This window comes from Schistocerca serialis, chromosome 1, assembly GCF_023864345.2.
Source record: "Schistocerca serialis cubense isolate TAMUIC-IGC-003099 chromosome 1, iqSchSeri2.2, whole genome shotgun sequence".
Taxonomy (NCBI): Eukaryota; Metazoa; Arthropoda; class Insecta; order Orthoptera; family Acrididae; genus Schistocerca; species Schistocerca serialis.
This window is the reverse complement of record NC_064638.1, coordinates 555,523,211-555,545,271: the sequence shown is the minus strand read 5'-3', so window position 1 is coordinate 555,545,271 and position 22,061 is coordinate 555,523,211.

Below are 22,061 nucleotides of genomic sequence, written 5' to 3'. Positions count from 1 at the left end.
AGGAATAACATCGTTATGCCTCTGAAAAAAATTGAAAAAATGAGATTTCTCCCCAGGTCCCTGCCCCACTCGACGATAGTCATCCAGGGTATTGCGGAACCACTACTCATTGCTGAACCAAATGCGACGCCATTCATCGGCTGCCCATGCTTCCCGGCTATGGCACCAATCAGAACGTTGCTGTTTGTGTAGTGGTGTTAAGGGCTGCCTACACAGGGGACGGTAATTCCATAGTTTGGCTGCTGCTAGTCTCTGGCCTATGGTACCGGGACAGACAGAATTGCAGGGAGCCCATTACTTGTTCTCGTATGCCAGTCACAGATGTGAAGGGGTTATGATTTGCATGGATTAGATTAGATTTATTATTCATTCCATAGACTCATAAAAGAGGGAATCCTCCTGGGTGCGGAACATGTCAGATAAACACATTACAAAATGTAAATAGAAAAACTTGAGTATCATTAATTTTAATGATCCTCAGTCAATAAACAGTAAAATTATGTACATGAATTAAATTTAAAATTCTAATATTTACAGGTTTAATACTTACATCTGCTTTCATTAAATCCATCATTCAGACATTTGCTAGTTTCTTGGCTATTACAACCAAGTATTGTCAAAAATTAAAGTAAATTATTCATTTCAGTGATCCTCAGTTAAGAACAGTCAGATTATGTACAAGATTTAAAATTAAACTTCGACTATTTACAGACTTCAGACTTACATCTGCTTTCCATACATTCATCATTCACACAGTAGGTAGTTACTTGGCTGTTATAACCAAATATTATCAATTAAAATGGTCTACTGCACTTGTTGAGAAACTCATGGATGGAATAGAAAGAGTTGGCCACCAAACATTCTTTTAAATTATGTTAAAATTGTGCCTTGTCTGAAACTAAACTCTTAATGGCTGCTGGTAACTTACTGAAAATATGCATTGCTGAATAGTGGACTCCTTTCTGGGCAAGAGTAAGTCATTTTAAATCTTTATGTATATTGTTCTTATTCCTAGTATTGATACTGTGTACTAAGCAGTTATTTGGAAAAAGAGATGTATTATTTACAACAGACTTCATTAAGGAATAAATATACTGAGAAGCTGTGGTTAATATGCCCAATTCTTTGAATAGGTTTCGACATGATGTTCTTGGATTTACACTACTCATTACTCTTATTAAACGTTTCTGTAGTCTAAAAATTTTTCTCTGTTTATGGAGTTACCCCAAAATATGATACCATGTGACATAATGGAGTGTAAATAAGCAAAATATGCCAGTTTTTTATATTTATGTCTCCTATGTATGACATCATTCACATTCCAAACACAGACTTGTTTAGGCGCTTTAGCAGTTCGTTAGTATGTTGCCCCCAACTGTATTTATTATCAAGTTGTAATCCCAAGAATTTAACACTCTCAGTTTCTCCTATTTCCATGTCATCATATTTTATACACGCAGCAGAAGGAAATCTCTTTGAAGTTCTGAACTGCATATAGTGAGTCTTTTCAAAGTTTAATGACAGTGAATTGGCTATGAACCACTTATTAATGTCAGTAAAAATTTGATTAGCTGCCCTTTCTAAATTTATATTTGATTTACTATTTATTGCAATGTTTGTATCAACTGCAAATAAGACAAACATGGCATCTGGTAATGTAACAGATGACAGGTCATTAATATAAGCAAGAAACAGTAGTGTACCTAGTATGGAACCTTGGGGAACACCACATGTAATTTCTTCCCAGTCAGATGATGTCTGATTACCTACTGCTGAAATGTTTCATAATTACACCCTTTTTTTCTATTAGCAAGATATGATTGAAACCACTTTGCAGCACTACCAGTGACGCCATAATACTTTTATTTACTTAAAAGAACGCTGTGATTCACACAGTCAAACGCCTTTGACAGGTCTCAGAATATGCCAGTTGCCTCTAATTTATTGACCAATGAATTAAGAACATTTTCACTGTAAGTGTAAATAGCTTTCTCGATATCAGAACCATTAAGAAACCCAAACTGTGACTTTGGCAGTATGTTATTTTCACAAAGGTGCCTAAGTAGACGCTTGAACATAACCTTTTCAAAGATTTTTGAAAAAGCTGGCAAAAGTGAGATCAGTCGGTAATGAGACGGCATTTCTTTGTCCCCTATCTTGTGGAGAGGTATAACTTCAGCATATTTAAGCCAGTCTGGGAATGTTCCTGTGACAAGTGATTGATTACACAAATAACTTGAAATATGACTAAGCTCACATGAACACTCTTTTATTAACTTCGTTGATATGTTATCATAACCACTAGAATGCTTTGATTTCGAGGACTTTATGATGGATTCTATTTCTTTGGGTGAAGTAAGTGTCAATTCCATTTTACTGAGACTGCTTGTGTGCAAAGGTCTCAGATATTTCATTGCATTGTTTACTGAACCTGACATCCCCATGCTATCAGTAACAGAGACAAAATACTTGTTTAAATGGTTTGCAACACAACATGCGTTTGTTACCAGGTTTTCATTTATTTTTAGAGCTATTTGTTCCTCCTCATTTCTGGTCCTACCTGTCTCTGACTTAACTATATCCCGTATTGTTTTTATTTTATTGCTGGATGTATTTATCTTCTTCTCATAATGCAGGTGTTTAGATTTCTAGATAACCTTCTTCAATATTTTGCAGTAATTTTTGTAATGAGCTATAATGCTAGTGTCAAAGGTGTCCCTACGTATCAAATAGAGTTTCCTTTTTGTCTCACATGATATCTTTGTCCCTTGTGTGATCCATGGTTTCTTATTAGACTTCAGCTTAATTTGTGTTACCTTCAGGGGAAAACAATTTTAAAATAACGTACTAATTTTATTAATGAATGTTTTGCATTTTCCATTTGTGTCTTGGATGCTGTAAACATCCATCCAATTAATTTCTTTGAGCAATCTCCTGAATTTCTCAGTTTTTGACTGTTTTATTGGCCTTCTGTACTCAGTTCTGATAGATGTTTTACCCTGATAATTTTCAAACTTTAATGTTAGGTGTTGCATGTCATGGTCAGATAGCCCATTTACTACTGGTTTTCTAATGTGGCTTAGTTGCCTAGAATTGTCTATAAATATATTATCAATGGCAGTCTTAGAACATTTGTATACCCTAGTTGGAAAATTTACAGTAGAAATTAAATTGAATGACAATGTAACTGATTTCAGTAACTATTCACTGACAGTGTGTTTCAGGACATCTGTATTAAAATCACCAGCCGACAGCTGCCGCTGGAGAGCGATGTGATCGCGTACATCACGTTGGGCACACATACTGACGCACAAGTCGCATCATTGCTGAGCATTCAGCAGCACGTTGATCTTGGAACGCTCAACGTTGTCATTCAAAAGGACTCTCCGTGTGCCAACGGCTTAATCATTTACATACCCGATGATAGTGTGTACGCGTTATAAGTTACATTAAAAACTAACTACAGTTCTTCACTGTTTTGTGACGCAGTGTATTTACATAGTTTCAGGGCTGTTTGTCCCTGTCTCGCGGGTGACAGCGAGGCTGGCGACTATTTCTCTTTACATGTACAGCTTTGTAGATAAGTAATCTAGACCCACCAATAAACGTTTCCAACTAAATCTGTGGAGCAGCACGTCGCACAATTTATCGAGTGCGCAGCATAACGCCAAGAATACACGGATTATGGGCGCGTCCGCCTGTGTGATTTCATGCCAAGTCTCGGTAGCTTCAGAGGACGGACGAATGGGACATTTCAAGCTGACTGTGTGAAGTACGACATTCCTCTACAGAAATTTTAAGTTTTTGGCTTTAAGGAACAGTTAGTATTTAGTCACTTCATATTTAACTAATAGGAACCAAACCGACACGTTAAATATTTCATGTAGCTGTAATGATAAATTTTCTCATGAGTGGTCTCAACTTAGTAGTGGCATTTCACATGGTTCAACTTTGGGACCACTCTTATTCTTGCAGTTTACTAATGACCTTTCATCATAAACCGGCAAATCAAAAATAGTGCTCACTCCAGATGATGCTAGAGTCATAATCAAGCCTAACAAGGCAGTACCAATGGAAGGAGCAATAAATGAAATATTCAAAAATGGTATTGGCTGGTTCTCATTAACTGATCTATCACTAGATACAGAAAGAAAACACAGTTCACGCAAGTCTCTCAAAGGTGATGTAAACATCATAATGAACAGTGTAGCAGAGGGGGAGAGAAATGCATAAAAATATTGCACAAAATTCCTGAGTGTGTGTATTGATCAGAATTTGAATTGAAATCACATGTTATAGATCTTCTCAAAGGCTTGTGTTCAGCAACTTTTGCTGTAGTGTGACTGGTGAATTTAATGAGGAAAGCTTTAGAAAATTAGCTTACTTTGCATGCTTCCATTCATTGATGTTGTGCATGTAATTTTCTGGCGCAATTTCACACATGAGAATAAAGTATTAGCTGTACAGAAACGTGTTGCAATGTTAGGGTGCACACACAAACAAAGCAGGCTACCCACGTAGCGGCCCAATGGGGGTGGCTTGAACAGTGGGAAGAATTTCCCTGTATTAACTATTGTGGTAGTAGAGATAGGTCTTACTCGAACAAACAGGTGCAAAGGAAAATTTTACTAGAGTGAATGGAAGGACCGAGTAAAGATTTCTCAGGAACGGTCGTTCACCGTTCATTTCGGCCGTTCCAGGAACGGTCGCAAGGGCCCGGTCCTCGTTTCCAGAACGATCGCAGCCGGTCCTCATTCCCACGATTATCGATTCCCGCAACTGTTGCGCCCTGTCTCGTTCCCGCCTCCGTCTCGTTCCCTTCCTGCTAGTCACTCGTTCCACGCTCCATTTCAACTTTTTTTATAATTACATAACCTATAAAAAATGAACATGTATGTATTATACATATTTTTTCACATAGCAAACAAAAAAATCTGCTTATCTCTTCGTCGTTTTGATCAGCTGTTGCACACATATTTATAACAAGGCACGTTTTTCCGATTTTTTGGGTTTTATCTGCTTGACTTGACGATTAGTTTTTAAGACAAAAACATAAAACTTGCGATTTTCGCATTTCTTCCAAAAACAAAACATGACACTCAGAGAACCTCTTATTTTTCAGGTTTGTTTGTTTCTTTTGCTGCCCCTGAGGAAAAATGAAATATTTAACGAAAAGCTGCTGTAAATGAAGTGTCAAAAATGTCATCTGTTCAAGACCTAGCTATTTTGCACATAAAAAGATACATTCGTGCGGTATTTAAATGTCAAAAAGGCTTCCTTCGAATCAAGTACGTTAGGAAGGCAAACGAGGAGTCAGATCCTGCTTTCTGAATAAATCCTGAAATTCAAAACTGGAAGATATCAGTCAAATGTTTTATGAAATTATTTGTGTAAAAGAAATAAGTAGACCAGAGAAACATTCTACGTGCCTTTGAATGATGCTCGAAATCATGAGCAGAAAATGAGGTGCACCAAACGTTTCCCTAATATTTTTTATTTCATACTTTTAGATGAATCATTTCACAAAACGTTTGACATTCTTTTCAAAAATGTTGTATGCTTTACTTTTACAGACTATTTATATTAATTGAAACACTTGGCCTTAACACTGACTGCTGATGAGTTACGTTCCCAGCATCAAATATCTGTAAAATTTCATGGCTCATTGTAATTTATTAGGAATTAAATGTGTGTGATATACTGGGATAGGTGCGAAGATCAAGTTCTTTGGCAAGACCTTAAAAATATACTTAGCGATGCAGTGTAAGCAGTATACATAAAACAAAGTATACAGAATCGTAACTGAGTCAGTAAAAATAGATGAACGGCCGGGAATCGAACCCAGAACTTTTTCTTCACACAAAATTATGACCGAAATACGCTACCCCCCCCCCCCCCTTTTTTCCACTACAACTAACTATTGCTCGGTGGTATCAATCTGTGTACATATGTTTGTATTTAGCATAGTTAGTAGTGTAATAAACATTCTTCCGCATTTATTGGCTGTTAAAAGTTCTTGATTATGTAAAAAAACATTCGTATTTAATTTACTGATGAGATAGTCGAATGCTCCTCTGCTCATTCATGTGTATTCGAAGAATTTGCCTGGTAATCTTCGCAGTTAACAATACTTATGAAATTCTCCATGGAGATTCCTTCCTTTGTAAATTTCATGCACAGCATTCCTTTTCACTTTATTTTCTTAAGTAAACCTAATTCTGTAGCCTTACTCTCCAGCTAAAGACGCCGTTTTATAGAAACAGCTGCTTGGTTCTAACAAGGGAACCTCCCCATCGCACCCCCCTCAGATTTAATTATAAGCTGGCACAGTGGATAGGCCTTGAAAAACAGAACACAGATCAATCGAGAAAACAGGAAGAAGTTGTGTGGAACTATGAAAAAATAAGCAAAATATACAAACTGAGTAGTCCATGTACAACGTAGGCAACATCAAGGATAGGGTGAGTTCAGGTGCGCTGTGGTCCCGTGGATAGCGTGGGCAGTTGTGGAACGAGGGGTCCTTGGTTCAAGTCTTCCCTCGACTGAAACGTTTAAATTTTTATTTTTAGTTTGACACAAACTCTTATGTTTTCATCACTTTTTTGGGAGTGATTATCACATCCACAAGAAAACCTAAATCGGGCAAGGTAGAAGAATCTTTTTACCCATTCGCCAAGTGTACAAGTTAGGTGGGTCGTCAACACATTCCTGCCATGTGACGCATAGGCCGTCACCAGTGTCGTATAGAATATATCAGACGTGTTTTCCTGTGGAGGAATCGGTTGACCTATGTCCTTGCGAGCAAATGTTTTCGGTTCCCATTGAAGAGGCACGTCCTCTCGTCTACTAATCGCACTGTTTTGCGGTGCGGTCGCAAAACACAGACACTAAACTTACTACAGTGAACAGAGACGTCAATGAACGAACGGACAGAACTTTACGAAAATAAAGAAAGTAAACTTATCACGCGAGGAAAGACTTGAACCAAGGACCTCTCGTTCCGCAGCTGCTCACTCTAACCACGGGACCACGGCGCTCCTATGGTTACAATATCCTTGATGTTGCCTATCTTGCGCATGGACTACTCAGTTTGTACATTTTGCTTATTTTTTCATAGTTCCACACAACTTCTCCCTGTTTTCTCGATTGATCTGTGTTCAGTTTTTCAAGGCCTATCCACTGTGTCAACTTATAACTAAATCTGAAGGGGGTGCGATGGGGAGGATCACTTGTAAGCAGCCATCTTGTAGCGCAACATGGTCGTTCACACACAGGACACCCAAGGTTGTCGCCCGGTGCTGCTGCTTGTCGCTGGAGTGTCGCATATCCAGAAGTCGTTCGCTGTCGCTCGTTTCTGTCGCTTACGTAGGACACGGTCTAATTCTGGCGATGCCTACTGATGGGGGGCCCTGACATGTGGACTATATGTGTAACAGAGAAAGATAATAAGATGTATAAAATGCTTGGCGTAAACAAAAATTCGGTTGACGTGAGGTTCCTCGTGTTACTCCGAAACAGTAATGCGGAGACGCATGTTTCAGTAAGAATCTTCTCAATTTATCATTCCAAACCCTAATTCCGTGATTCAATATGTTCAGCGGAACTTGCCTCATAACCTGTTTAATTTTATCATGCATTCACTGAATCATCAAGTACAGAAATTTTCAGTTTCAGAACCTTGCTAATTACCGAAGTTGAACACAGATGTATGGCGGAAGTCTAATTCTGCAATAATTCTGACATGGTGATGAAAAAAAAAATTATATCTTCATCATACTTAACTTTTGAGGTCTGGTATGTGTATCAGCCGCGATTCCATTTTGTCCGTGAAATGTGGTTCGTGAAATGTGGTCGTGTTACTGACATTAGATTAAAAACAGGCAATGTCAGTGCCTCTGTCTTTGCGAACCTGCAGATGTAGTATGTTGCAGTTGATATCTACAACATGTTTACAGTAATGTCGTTTCATTCCAGTCACGGTGAGGTGAAGCAAGTGTGCTTGTAACGCGATAGCAGTACTGTGAGTCATCTAACGCGCAGAGAGAGAGAGAGAGAGAGAGAGAGAGAGAGAGAGAAGGATTTTCCCCTCCTTCCTCCCCACGCCAACTCACCGCTGGCACTCCCTGAAGTCAGTGGGCTATGCGTGAATATAGCAGGTTTAGTCTTCGTAGCTATTGCGCAATGGCTCGTCATTCAAGTTATTGTTCCTTAACATATACCTAAAAGTAGTAAAACATGATCAGATACATATAAAAATAATCCTAAGTTTGAATTCTGTACCATTTTTAGTTCACAAAAATGGAGTTTTCCCATAATTTTGAGTTCCACCAAACTACAAAAGCTACAAACCTAAAATTTGTAATAGTATATTTATTTTAGCAAAGAAATAACATACTGATAACCTGCTTTAAAAAATGTATTATTTTTAATGTTGTTAAATTTAGTGTGGAATATGAAATAGAAAACGCGTAAAACATTGCATAATTGTCAATCATTTTGGGTCTGCATACCGGGTGATTCAAAAAGAAAGAATAGATGTCAGTCATTTATTAGAAACTGAAGAAGATAGAAACATATTGCGCTTGTCACTTGATAGACGAAGGTTCAAAGTTTTGACACATCTGCTCTGTTGTTTTTTGTATAAACATGGCGTCTTCACGACAAGAGAAACCGTTTTGTATGTCGGAATTTGCGCGAAGTCAATCCATTGTTCAAGCGAAGCGTGCTCTCCGCCGTCGGTCCAGCAAGATGCCGGCTCCGCACAAGCAGTGGTATGACTGGCATACAAAATTCCTAGAAGTTGGTTGCTTATGCAAAGGAAAGAGCACGCGCATCTGATGAAAATGTCGAGCCTATCCGAGTGCCTCGAACTCCACAAGACGGGCAGGCCAAGAACTTAAGCTTCCCTTTAACAAAGGTGTGGTCTATTCTGAAACGAAGCCTGCACATGAAGCCTTACAAGTTGCAGTTACTGGAGCAACTGCGTCCCGCCTATCGTTACAACAGGTGCGAATTTTGCGTTTCAGTTGTCCAGGATATGGCAGAGGACATTTTTTCCGAATGCCATCATTTCGGCAAATCGAGGTTTCATCTGTCGGGCAAAGAAAACCACCATATGTAAGAATTTTGGGGGTTATGAAATCCTTGCGTCGTCGTCGATCATGAAAGAGGCTCATCTAAATTGAATATGTTTCGTGCCGTTTCTGTTCACAAAGTTTATGGACCTCTCTTTTTGGCGGGGGAAACTATGGCAGGAATGTCGCGGCGCCTTGCCTCACTTTCGCCTTAAGGTGCGGCGTTATCTTAACACCGTCCAACAGCGTTGGACAGGAAGAGGTGGACGACAAGAGCGCTTGTTCATAGCTTTCGGCCTCCCAGGTCACCAGACCTCCTATTTTCCGATTTTTTTTCTGTGGAGTACACGAAAGACAGAGTCTTTTCCCCAACTATCTCAGCTACTATTCAACAACTGAAAAATTGAATTATTGAAGCTGTCAATTCAATGAACAGGGACTTATTGATTCGTATGTCCATTGAAATGGACTACCGTTTCGAAGTTTCTCGAGCAACGCCTGGTGCTCATGTTGAGAGTGTGGTTAAGTGTTCGTGCGAATATAAAACTTTGAACCTTCTTCTATCCAGCGGCACGCGCAGTGTGTTTCTATCTTTCATAGTATGTCTGCATTAAACAACTGAAATCTGTTCTTTCTGTAGTATTAAATGACTGATCGCATAAGCCGGCCGCTGTGGCCGAGTGGTTCTAGGCGCTGCGGTCGTAGGTTCGAATCCTGCCTCGGGCATGGATGCGTGTGATGTCCTTAGGTTAGTTAGGTTTAAGTAGTTCTAAGTTCTAGGGGAATGATGACCTCAGATGTTAAGTCCCATAGTGCTCAGAGCCATTTGAGTGATCGCATAAGCTTTCGGATTGCGTCGCTAGCACTAAATGAGCTGCATTTCCTTTACGAAATAAAGTCCGTAAGCAAAAGCAAATGGTTCAAATGGTTCTGAGCACTATGGGACTTAACATCGGAGGTCATCAGTCCCGTAGAACTCAGAACTACTTAAACCTAACTAACCTAAGGACATCACACACATCCATACCCGAGGCAGGGTTCGAACCTGTGACCGTAGCAGTCTCGCGGTTCCGGACTGAAGCGCCTAGAACCGCTCGGCCACCGCGGCCGACATAAACAAAAAGAGAAGGGAGAAGTGGAAATACACAAAATAAACAGCTTTTGCCTGATTACAGCGCAGCAAGGACAATTATTTTGAAACTTCTACATTTACAACAGATCACATTAACAAAAGGTGTTGGGAAAGAGGGTAGCCTAGAGGAGCGAGTTGCAGCACTGCCCCATACCGCTGAGGTTAGTTAGATCGACAAGACCCACTGCAGCGTGCCTGGCGGTGTGTGTCATCCGCTGGCGTCACATTTGTTACCCACTTTCGTGGTACTTCCCTACATTTGCGGTCCCACGTGTCTCATACTAAATTACTTGTCTCAGCGTCATCTACGTGGCTTCTGGGGTTTTTAAACGTTAAGAAGAATCGCCCTGTATGTATTCGACAGTTCATAGATATAGCGTTTGGCGAATGTTGTGGAACCGATTAGCGCGACATTCTGTGTGGTACGGCAGTATGTCTGCAAGACATCATCTAAGTGCTTGCGATTGTGGACGAGCAGTTGGACGGCTCGAAGTCGGTCAGTGTCATTACAGAGGCCACAATAACGTGCGTTTCCAAAAGCGTCATCTCGAAATTAAAATAGGGCAACTGAAGATGGAAATGCCACCCGAAACAAGCCGATGGCTTTAGACGGACTACCACACGTCTAGAGGATCGATACTTAGCCCTAGTGGAGAAGAGTCACAGGCCTATCAGTCCTAGTCAGATTGCTGCAGACCTTGCAACCGCTACTGGAACAATTGACCCTGTCAGAACCATTTTGCGGCGATTAAATCAGGCTGGTTTGTATGCTTGAAAGCTTGTTAAATGTATTCCATTCAATCACGCCATCGTCGAGAAAGAGTTCGTTGGTGTAAGGAGCATGTTGTTTGAGATCAGTAACAGTAGTCCAGAGTGATGTTCTCCGACGGATACTGCTTGGCTAAGGCAAGTGAGTGGCCATCAGTTAGTGAGGAGAGAGAGAGAGGGGAACACGTTACACACCACAGAACGTTCATGAACGTCATCGGTATGGCCTAGGTGTTATGGTGTTGGCAGGTAATATGCACAATGGCCGAACATCGTTACATACCTTTGCACGATGAACCACTACGGCACGGCGGTATTTCGGGGAGATTATTCTGGATCAATTTCTTGAAATAGGGCAGTCTTGGTTTCAAACTGTTATATCTATTTACTAGCACTGACGCTTTTCGCCCTTATGGGGCATCTTCAGACTGACGTAAAAAGTAATGTGTGAGCCAACATCCGTCCTTTAATGCCATCATATGCCATTAAGATTAAAGTTATAGGGATACATCGTCCTATAGTCATTAGGCCAATAAAAGCATAATACGAAGCCAATAGTTGGCTCTATATCACGTTCCTTATGATTTTATTAGCCTAATGACGATAGAAGGATATTTCCTTTTAATTTTTATCTCAATGTTATATGATGGCAACAAAGGACGGTTGTTGGCTCACCACATTACTTCTTACATTAACCTGGAGATACCCCACAGGACGAAACACGTCACTGCCAATAAAGGGGTAAAACAAATTACAATCAAGACTGTCTTATTTCAAGAGATTGTTAACAGGTTTCTGTACCAGGCTCCAAACATGGAATGAAACCAACTTTGTTCTGAATCATGTCCGTCAGCTCAGGGGTGTGGCAGATTCTCGCCTACACAGGACAGCTCTGTGAGATGTGGCACACACTGGAAAGTGAAGCTATTGAATGTAGGGAATGGCCTACGTACTCCCCGGATCTATCCCTATATAGCATGTATGGGATGCTCTTGACAGGCGTGTTTCTCAACGAAAATCCCATCCCCGAACCGCGCAAGAACTGAAAACCGCTTTGTGAGAGGAGTAGGACAATATCCCTGAACGTTTCCTCAGCAGTTCGGTAGACAGCATGAATAACAGTTGCAAAATGTGCATTAGGACCCGAGAATGGAATATTCGTTATCGAGAGTCCGCTATCGACCTGTATTTTCGGAGTCTGATCTGTGTCAAACATTAATGTTATTTATATCTGTTATCCAGATTCCCCACGTGGTGTAAACTGTACCACTTTTCGTTATAGATATACCACACCACCACTATGTATGTACTTTTTTCATGTCGTCCATCATTGCCTATGATTATTACTGCCCAACTATGTCTCTGTTCCTTAGTATTTGTCGAACAGTAATAATGCTGTACGAGCCGGCCCAGTGGCCGTGCGGTTCTAGGCGCTACAATCTGGAACCGAGCGTACGCTACGGTCGCAGGTTCGAATCCTGCCTCGGGCATGGATGTGTGTAATGTCCTTAGGTTAGTTAGGTTTAATAAGTTCTAAGTTATAGGCGACTGATGACCTCAGAAGTTAAGTCGCATAGTGCTCAGAGACATTTGAACCATTTGAGCCAATAATGCTGTACGAATTTTCATATCTGTAATTACCGTAATTCAAGGTACAGAGCGTTCTGAATCGGCACTTTCGGTTGTGAAAATCTACAGCAGTTGCTTTTGAACCATTATAACTTCCAAATTTTTGGAAGTAGAGTATTCTGATTAACTCCACCGTAACAAGAAAATTTTCCTCTGCTATGAAAAATTTCCTATTAACTTACATTGCCAACTGGGAGAGCTGTCTAAAATCTCGTATGACGCAGGGGGCTTTTCTTAGTGTCAAGGCTTGATGCGAGAAAGTAGAGCGCACTCTGAGACGCCCGCGTCACTGAGCGATTTTCGAATCGTTCTGGAGCAGCGAATTTAGTCTGTGCCAGACGGCCAGTGTAGTCAGTCTATGCCGAGATATCTGTTTATTTAGTTCGTGTTGTACGCGTAAAGCTAGCGCATGCCTCGGATGGCAGTGTTTGTTAATGCCGTACCGTGGAGAAGACAACGACAATTACGTATAGATGTTCACGAAAATGACTCATCTGAGCGAAATCTTTATAACTGAACCAAATGGCTCCAATCACTATGGGACTGAACATCTGAGGTCATCAGTCTACTAGACTTAGAACTACTTAAACCTAACTAACCTAAGGACATCACACACATCCAAGCCCGAGTCAGGATTCGAACCTGCGACCGCAGCAACAGCGCGGTTCCAGACTGAAGCGCCTAGAGCCGCTCACCCACAGAGGCCGGCTTATAACTGAACCATGTAGTCTGTAAATTAACGCCTCTCACAAGAGAAGGTCACAAAATATTGTCACGCAAATTACATTCCTACATTGCGCAGTTAACAGAGCAAGAAAATATGCTTACACCATAAAAATTGTAGCTGCTATGGACTATTAGAATAGGAGATATCAGTTGTCAAATTATGATGAGAATACTGTAAGTATGAATGATTTATTACACATATGGATTTTTTTGAGACAAATAGTCAATAGCATTAGATGAAACACTCTGGTACAGAGGTTACCTACTCGATTACAGCATCGGAGGCAAAAAATAAGCAAGTCAGCAATAACAACATGGTCAATGCGTAGACAGTTCTCACAGTGCGCATATATGATGAAAGCAGCCTGGCCACACATCTCGTCGAAAGAGTATTCCGTTAATGCTTCTTCGAGGCCGCAATCCAAGTCTATTTGAAATATACCAGGAAAGACTTTGGTGTAGCCGCTCTGATAAAAATGCAAATTAAGTTGGAGAATCGTGCCTACGGGAACTGGAAGTACACAAACGACTGAAGGAATAAGAAATGGTTTCTATGCCGTATGTTAATACCATTGTTTGAAGATACCATAATTATTACTGTGAGAAATTTCGCAAAATATTTGTATGAACGGTAGAAGAAAATGTCAACAGTTCGCACCATGACTGTGCGCTTTGTTGGGGTCAGCTTTTTGATGAATCCAACGCCTCCAGAAAATGTAGAGTTGCATAGTTCGTCATCTCTATCGGCTGTTCCAGAGTCTACCAAACGAAAGGTTTTAGTTTTTTCTTGTGTGTCTGACCACATTACTTATTTTAGGAATACATTTAAATCCGTCTTCACCATATTAGCAGATTTTCTAGCGAACATCTTAATGTTCGGTAAATTTGTATTCATATTTGCAGGAAAATTGCTGGAGGGCTCCGATACAAGGACATGCAAATGGGTTAGCAGTCTATTATCCATCACAATTCCAGGCATTATCATATAAGAGTGTATAGCTGCAGCTATGAATCCAACCGCACCAAAGACATACCATATTGCCCTCACTGCGAGGTTCCGTCCAGGTCGTAACTCCTTAACAGGTCTTGATTGGTCGGCATTAATTACTTGATCTGGCGACAGACATTTTCTCTCAATGATAGATCTGATTTCTGTCACGAATTGATAAGCTTTTTGTTGGATATCGGTATCCCCTTCAACCAACCGCCATGTTTACATTGTGGGCTATTTTGCGACAGATGATCTTATTCTTACGTTTTAACTTCTTTACCCACGAGCTGGAAGCTTTGAACTGCAGTGAATTGTGGGGGTCAGTTCTCTTCTTTATTTTCAGTGCCCAAAGTTTCAATATGCCGTCATGTATTGTTGGGTTTTCTGTATCTTTGCTATAAAATGATCACGTAATTCACTATTTATCAATCCTGCAGAATTTTTCGTTTGACAAATGACGTAGTTTTAGCCTGTTCCCAAAGGTTTTTAACCAAACGTTGCACTTTATTTTCCTTTTCTGTGCCAACACTGTAGATTTCAGGCACGGTATCACCCAGCTGCTAATTCTGGACGACACAGACGGAAAGGGTCAATATTTCCATACTTTGCCCTTGGTTGTTTTGTCCATATCGTTCGTTCTTTTCGAGCTGATGGTTGATAAGATGAACTGCTGCTTCCCTGGAATTCCGTTACTGGTGACTGCTTCATTCCTCACTGCCACGACCCTATCATTCTCTTCATCTGATGCCTGTCCATTTATTAAAAGTGTAGTAATCTCTGCTATTACCGCATCCTCTTCTGTCAACTGTTGCTTTATTTGTTCATAAATAGTTCTCTCTTCTCCTGTAGGTAGATCTTCCGCAATACCAAAGTACTCCCCAAATAGTTTCACAATTTCTGACTGTCTCACTGTCCATGGTGATACACTCACTAACTCTGTAAAAACACTTCCACACCACAAAGATAATACGAGCTACTCTAACAGTAAACAGAAACCCATCTGACGTATTGTGTGCAGTGCGATACGTAAATGAAGGGCTTTAGTAGAGAGGGGGAACCTATTATCGCCCGACCTAGTCCTCTCTCTCCTGTCAATACTATTGCAGCAGAGCAGCTAACACTTTACAAAGATTTTCTCTTTCTAGTCAGTAACAAAACAAAAATAGTTTTGTTCTGTTCTCCACGATAGCTACTGTGATTTCCCTTGTGAGACGTATAGCGTGTATTTAACTTTTCTTTAATGTCTATAACCATTTACGGCCAATGTAAAACTTTTTAGTAACAAAAATTACTTCATTCGTTACGGTTTCACGTCCAAAAATTTGAACGACAAAAATGCGAAGGCTGGGAAAAATATTTTAAACCCAGCGAATGTATATTGTTATGACATTGAGTTTTACAATTCTGTGAAGCAACGTGACATAGTAGTGTTTAGCATGGAGAATGTTACAACACAACCATCAGGAAAAATTACAATTTCCATAAAGCTGACATGTCCAGTACTACCCGACGTTCTTACAAATGTAACCTGAACAAAGCGTAGTTGCGGAGTACATACGGTGATAAGCAATTTTGTCACCACCTGTAATGTTAATTATGTTAGTCATAAACAAAAAGTAATAGCCCTAGTATCTTTTACGAAAGCCTCAGTCATATCTGACACGAGATGGTACTGCTACAGTAGCCACACGCCTCTACTTACGTGTTTTCCAGCCAGTGTAGCAAAGTAGTTGTGTCCACAAGCGGAAGATATGAAGCAGACACACACAAAAAAAAAAACACCCGTGAGAGAAGCAACTGTGTGCTGGCGGCGAGCAGCGTGCAGTCGGCCGCACGCCTTGGTCCACGGACGACGCGTGTCCCGTAACGGCGCTGGCGGTGTCGTCGCCTCCGGGGTTCACTTAGCGTGTCTGCCTTACTGTGAACCTTCATTAATAAGCTCTTGTTCACACTCGAGTGTAAGCGCCGCTACTTATGAAGCTAAATACGAATTGACGGCGCACCTCTCCACAGCGAGAGAGCGCAGCGCCTCCACAACATCCAAGACAGGTTTCACCACGTCCATCTGTATCTACATCATTACTCGGCAATTCACAATTACGTGTCTGACAGCGAGTTCATCGAACCACCTTCAAGCTACTTCTATAACCCTTCCAGTCTCGAACAGCGCTTGGTAAAAACGAATACTTAAATCTTTCCGTGCGATATCTGATTTCTCTTAATTTATTATGATGATTATTTCCCTATATGTAGGTGGAATCCAACAAAATATTTTCACATCCTGAGGAGAAATTTGGTGACTGAAATTCCATAAGACGGTCTCGCCGCAGCGAAAAACATCTTTGTTTTAAAGACTGCCTTGTGTATTATATCAGTGGCACTTCCCCCTTATTTCGGCATAATACAAAATGAACTGCCCTTCTTTCAACTTTTTCGATGTCCTCCTACAGCCCTATCTTATGTAGATCCCAAGGCGCACATCAGTACTTCAGAATGGAGAGGAGAAGCGTAATGTAAGTAGCTCCTTAGGAGACCTGTTACATTTTCTAAGTGTTCTGCCAATACAATTTATAGTTTACTTTTGCCGCAACATACCTTTGTGAGCGCTTCAATTTAAGTTATTCGTTATTGTAATCCCTAAGTATTTCGTTCAGTTTACAGCGTTTTTAGATTTTTGTGATTTATCGTATAAACGAAATTTAGCGGAGTTCTTTTAGTACTCTTGTGGATGACTTCACACGTTTCATTGTTTGGAATCAATTACCATCTTTTGCACTTATACAGATATCTTGTATAAATCATTTTACTGCTCCTTCTGAACATTTATTCACTTTACAAGAGCACAAGTTACTGCGTCGCCTGCAAGCAATCCAAGAGGGCTGTTCACATTGTCTCCTAAATCGTTTATGTAGATCAGGAACAGTAGAGCGCCTGTTACATCTCCTTGGTGAATCCCACATATTAGGCTACTTCTGTTTTACACGCTGACTTTCGGTCAAGTACTACGAACTGTGACCTGTCTGACAGGAACACAGATCCAGTCGCGCAACTGAGACGATACTATAGACACACAATTTGATTAGAAGCCACTTGTGAGAAACGGTGTCAAACGCCTTCTGGGAATCTAAAAATATGGATTCCATTTGACATCTCCTGTCAACAGCACTCTTTACTTCGTGAGAATAAAGAGCTTGTTGTGCTTCCAAAGAACGACATTTTCTGAATCCGTGTTGGCTGTTTGTCAATAAATCGTTTCGTTTTCTACGAGGTAATTCATAATGTTCGAATACAGTGTAAGGTGGCATCATTTTGAGCGAAATTACAACTACCACTCCGGAAGTATAAACATCGAGACAGGAAACCATTAACGATACTGACATCGGCTAGAGATCTTAATTTGTAGCAGAATATCTGCACGTTGGGCGATGGTGAAGCGGACGGAGACGGGAGGCTGGCAGGAGAACGGGAAAGACACAAGCGAGGCAGGCAGGCCTGAGAGCTGAAGACAACAGCGCCCGTAAGCTACTCTGGAAACCCCAGGCGGGTGGACCGCGGCTTAGCGGGAGCCACGTGGCCGAGGACAAGGAGAAGACACAGGGGCTCGCTCACAAAACGCGTGGCGGCGTGTAGGTGGTTTTCCCAACGGCCGGAGCGGAAGCTTCTGGAACAGTCTGGAAACTTCTAGAAGCTTCGGTCGGTTGCAAAAATGAGATTGGTCGGCGCTCGGAAACGAACGCCTTCCAGCAACATGATTGGCCACTCGCTGAGTAGCAGTCGAAGGTTGAGCGCCGCTCCTCTCACTCGCGTACTGTCAGCCATAGGCCCCCGCTTGCACGGGTGACAAAACAGGAGATTATTCGGCTCTGCTTTTATTAAAGCATTGGCGGTAACTCGCTCACAGGTCTACAGCAAGCAACGGCGGGCAGGATTCATTACTTTGCGACGCCCGGCAGCAGAATTGTCGTGTTCCTTTTCGTTCTACGGGATGTCGAGCTCCAGTGGTGCTTTGGGGTCAAAGCGGTCAACCGCTGTTGACAAAAAGCGCGTCTTGTATTTGCCGCGGGCCGCGTCGTCGGCCGTCTCGAGCGCCCCAGCTGCCGCAGAGCCAGGCTCTGCTCCCCCCAAGAGTAGGGAAATTGTGGGCCAGGACCTGGAAGCCGGCCGCGGAACCACAGAAAAGGTTTCCGCCGCCGCCGTCCAGACCTCCGCGTCCACGAATACAGTAGGGCCAGCAATGCCGCCGGGAAACCTAACGGTGCCAACGAAGGCTGTAACTGGCACCCCCCTGGCAGCGCCCCCCTTCTCCGCTCCAGACATGGCAAATAACACAGCAAATAATGCCACCCTACACAGAACACCAACAACCTCATACATTGTCAATACTTGCAATCCCGCCCCTCCTAACCTCGTCCTAACTCCGCTCCTGCTTGCCAGCGCCACCGGCACACTACCGGAATACATTGAATCCATAAAAAATGGCAAGCAGACGATCCGTCTGCCGACCAAAATCCTCCCCAAACCCACCCCCTCGACTCAGTTCTCCACCCGTTCCAAATACCTTAAATCCCCCCAACACAAGTCCACCACATCCAAACAGCGGCGTGTAAAGAAGTACAGGAAGGAGAAGCACTCCAAGGGGAAGAAGCAATCCACCACCCCCACCCCAACCACTTCCACACCCTCTGAGGAGCCTGCGCCCCCGACAGCACCTGTCGTCGCTCTGGGAGGGGACCAGGAAACACCGGCACTGGAAGGGAACCGTGTAACCGGGCAGGATTCGGATGGTTTCGTGCTGGCGAAGAAAACGTTTCGCCAGCCGAGGCTTCCGCCAGCCCAGGGAGTGGAACCCACCCCAAACAGATTTCAGGCGGTTGCTGAAGAGCCAGAGACAACAGAAAACACAACACAAACACAGAACCAAGTCGCCCACCACCTCCCCCCGATTGTCGCAGAGTTTCCTCAAAACTACGAGGAGCTCTTCGAGTTGCTCAAGACAGAAATCGGGGGAGGCAGTTTCCAGGCAAAACCCGCCGGTGGAGACAAAATAAAAGTCACAGTACACACACTCGAACACTACAACACAGTCAAAACACTATTCAACACAAGAAACATACCTCACTACACGTTCCCAACAACAAAGACACGAAACAGAAACATAGTTATTAGAGACCTTCCAAGACGAGTGTCCCCCCAGGCAATCAAAACAGACATGACTGCCCGGGGGTACGTCGTCAAGGTGGTACAGCAAATGGGCAGCATAGACAGCAAGTGGCCGCTGTACCAGGTAACACTCCCTGACATACCGCAAAACAAGAGGGAGATTAAGATAGTCCTGGCTGTGCCTGTCACCACGGAGCCGCTGCGCCGTAAAAACAAGACGGTGCAGTGCTTCAGGTGTCAGAGCCTGAACCACATCGCTGCGCACTGCACCATGCCAGTGAGATGCAGGAAGTGCGCCGAGGCCCACGACACCAGGACATGCACACTTGCGCACACGGACCCACAAATAAGGTGCGCGCTGTGTGGCAAAAACCACACAGCGGGTTACCAAGGTTGTGAGGTCCACAAAAGACACTCACAGCAGGCAAAGGGCGCAAAGGCCGCCCCCCACACACATAAACAAAACACGACAAACCCAACCAGTCACACAAGAAAACAAAATACAACAACACACACAGACAAGGCCTGGGTAAAACCAAGGGCGGACACACCGAGGAACCATGATAGCGTGGCCCAATCATCACAACACCAGACAGTATCACGAGAACAACACCGGGAAATACACAGCATCAACGACCAGGTCGACCATGACAGAGGAAGCTCTAGGGAACCCCACGCACATTCCCCCCCCCCCCCCCCAGACCATGAACCTCACCATGGAAATGATGAAGGAATTCAGGGAAGCCCAGAAGCAGAACACACAGATCCTCGTTGCCCTTCAGGCAACAGTCCAGCAGTCGCTGCCCTCTGTGACTTCCTCAGTAGTTTCAAAAACCCATCATGGATAGACGACCAAACATCCATGGCCTGACAATGTGCGTCTTTAACGCAGACGGCATTGTTAACCAAGAGGTCGAGTTCAGAGAACTCATGAAGGAGTTCTCCATCGACATATGCATGATGGGGGAAACCCACTTAAAACCGGGAATAAAAGCGACAGTCCCCAACTATGTTAGCTATCGCAAAGACAGGCCAACCCAAGGCGGAGGAGTGGCCATATACATAAAGAGAGGGATCCCCCACCACCAGGTATTCTTACCAGCTACCAATAAAATCGAAGCAGTGGCGGTGGAAGTAGCCACTGCCACTGGACCCCTAAGAATCGTTGCAACCTACCGACCCCCACAAGACCAGATATGTGAGGGAGACATAGCTACTCTAGGGCAAATTGAAGGCAAACTCATAATAGGGGGCGACTTCAATGCCAAACATCCTGATTGGAATTCTAGAGTAACCTCGAGAGCAGGCGCCAGATTGCAGCAACTAGCGCGCAACCACCATTTCGAAACATGGGGTCCAGTCGAGCCCACACATTTTCCAAAAAATGGAGGCAGGCCCGACGTGTTTGACATAGCTCTCACTAGGAGGATTACGGGGTTTGTGACCGCGAGGACAATCAACAGAATGTCCTCCGACCACAACCCAGTGATCCTAGAGGTCGACGTGGGAGAATGGGTAGCACTCCCACGGTACCAGACGTCTTACAAACGTACAAACTGGGAGCGATACCGAGAAACTGTCGCCTCTGATATCGCTCGCGCTCCGCCACCTACTGCCGAAACAGTAGAACAAGCGCTACAAGACCTAACAGGTACCATCCTGCAGGCAGCAGAAGAGGCCACCCCTCCACAAAGGGATGGCCCGCCGCCGCAAATACAGCTCCCGGAACACTTGCTAGCTCAAATTCGACATAAGAACAGAGTGGCAAAAGAGTGGAAGATAACCAGAAACCAGGCCACAAGGAGGCTGCTCAATCGTCTACAGAGAGAATTGAAGGGAGCGCTCAATGAGCACAGAAACCAGCAATGGCAAAACCGCCTCACAACCCTCAAAGTAGACGATCACACACTTTGGCAAGCAACCAAACAATTCACAAAAAGACGCGCTAGGATGCCGCCACTGCACGGCGAGCGGGGTATGGCCTACAGCCATGCTGAAAAGGCCAACGCCCTCGCCAACACTTTCGAGAAGCAGTTCCAAGCGGCTGAACCCCAGGATGATGAGCATGAAAGAGTGGTCCGTCGTCAACTGGCTGTCTTCCTCAATGCTGAGGAGGACCCAGAAGACGAACCCACAGTTTTTGCCCCTGAAGACGTGGCAAAAGTAATTAGGTCCCTCCCCTCCAAAAAGGCGCCAGGACATGACAATGACACGAACCAGTTGGTCAAAAACCTCCCACCCACGGCGATCGAACACCTCGCGAACGTCTTCAACGAGATTACTCGTACCCGCGAGTTCCCAGCTTGCTGGAAACACGCGGAAGTGGTCGCAATACACAAACCAGGGAAAGACCCTCTATTCCCGCAGCACTACAGGCCGATTAGCCTCTTTCCAACTCTCAGCAAGATCTATGAGCGCCTCCTGCTAAGACCCATACAAGAACATATTACCAGAGAGCAAATTCTGCCGGATTTCCAATTCGGATTCCGGCAGAACCACTCTGCCCCACAACAGATCATGAGAGTGGTTGAAGCAGCCACAGAGGGCTTCAACCACAGAGGCTACTGCAGGATAGTGCTAC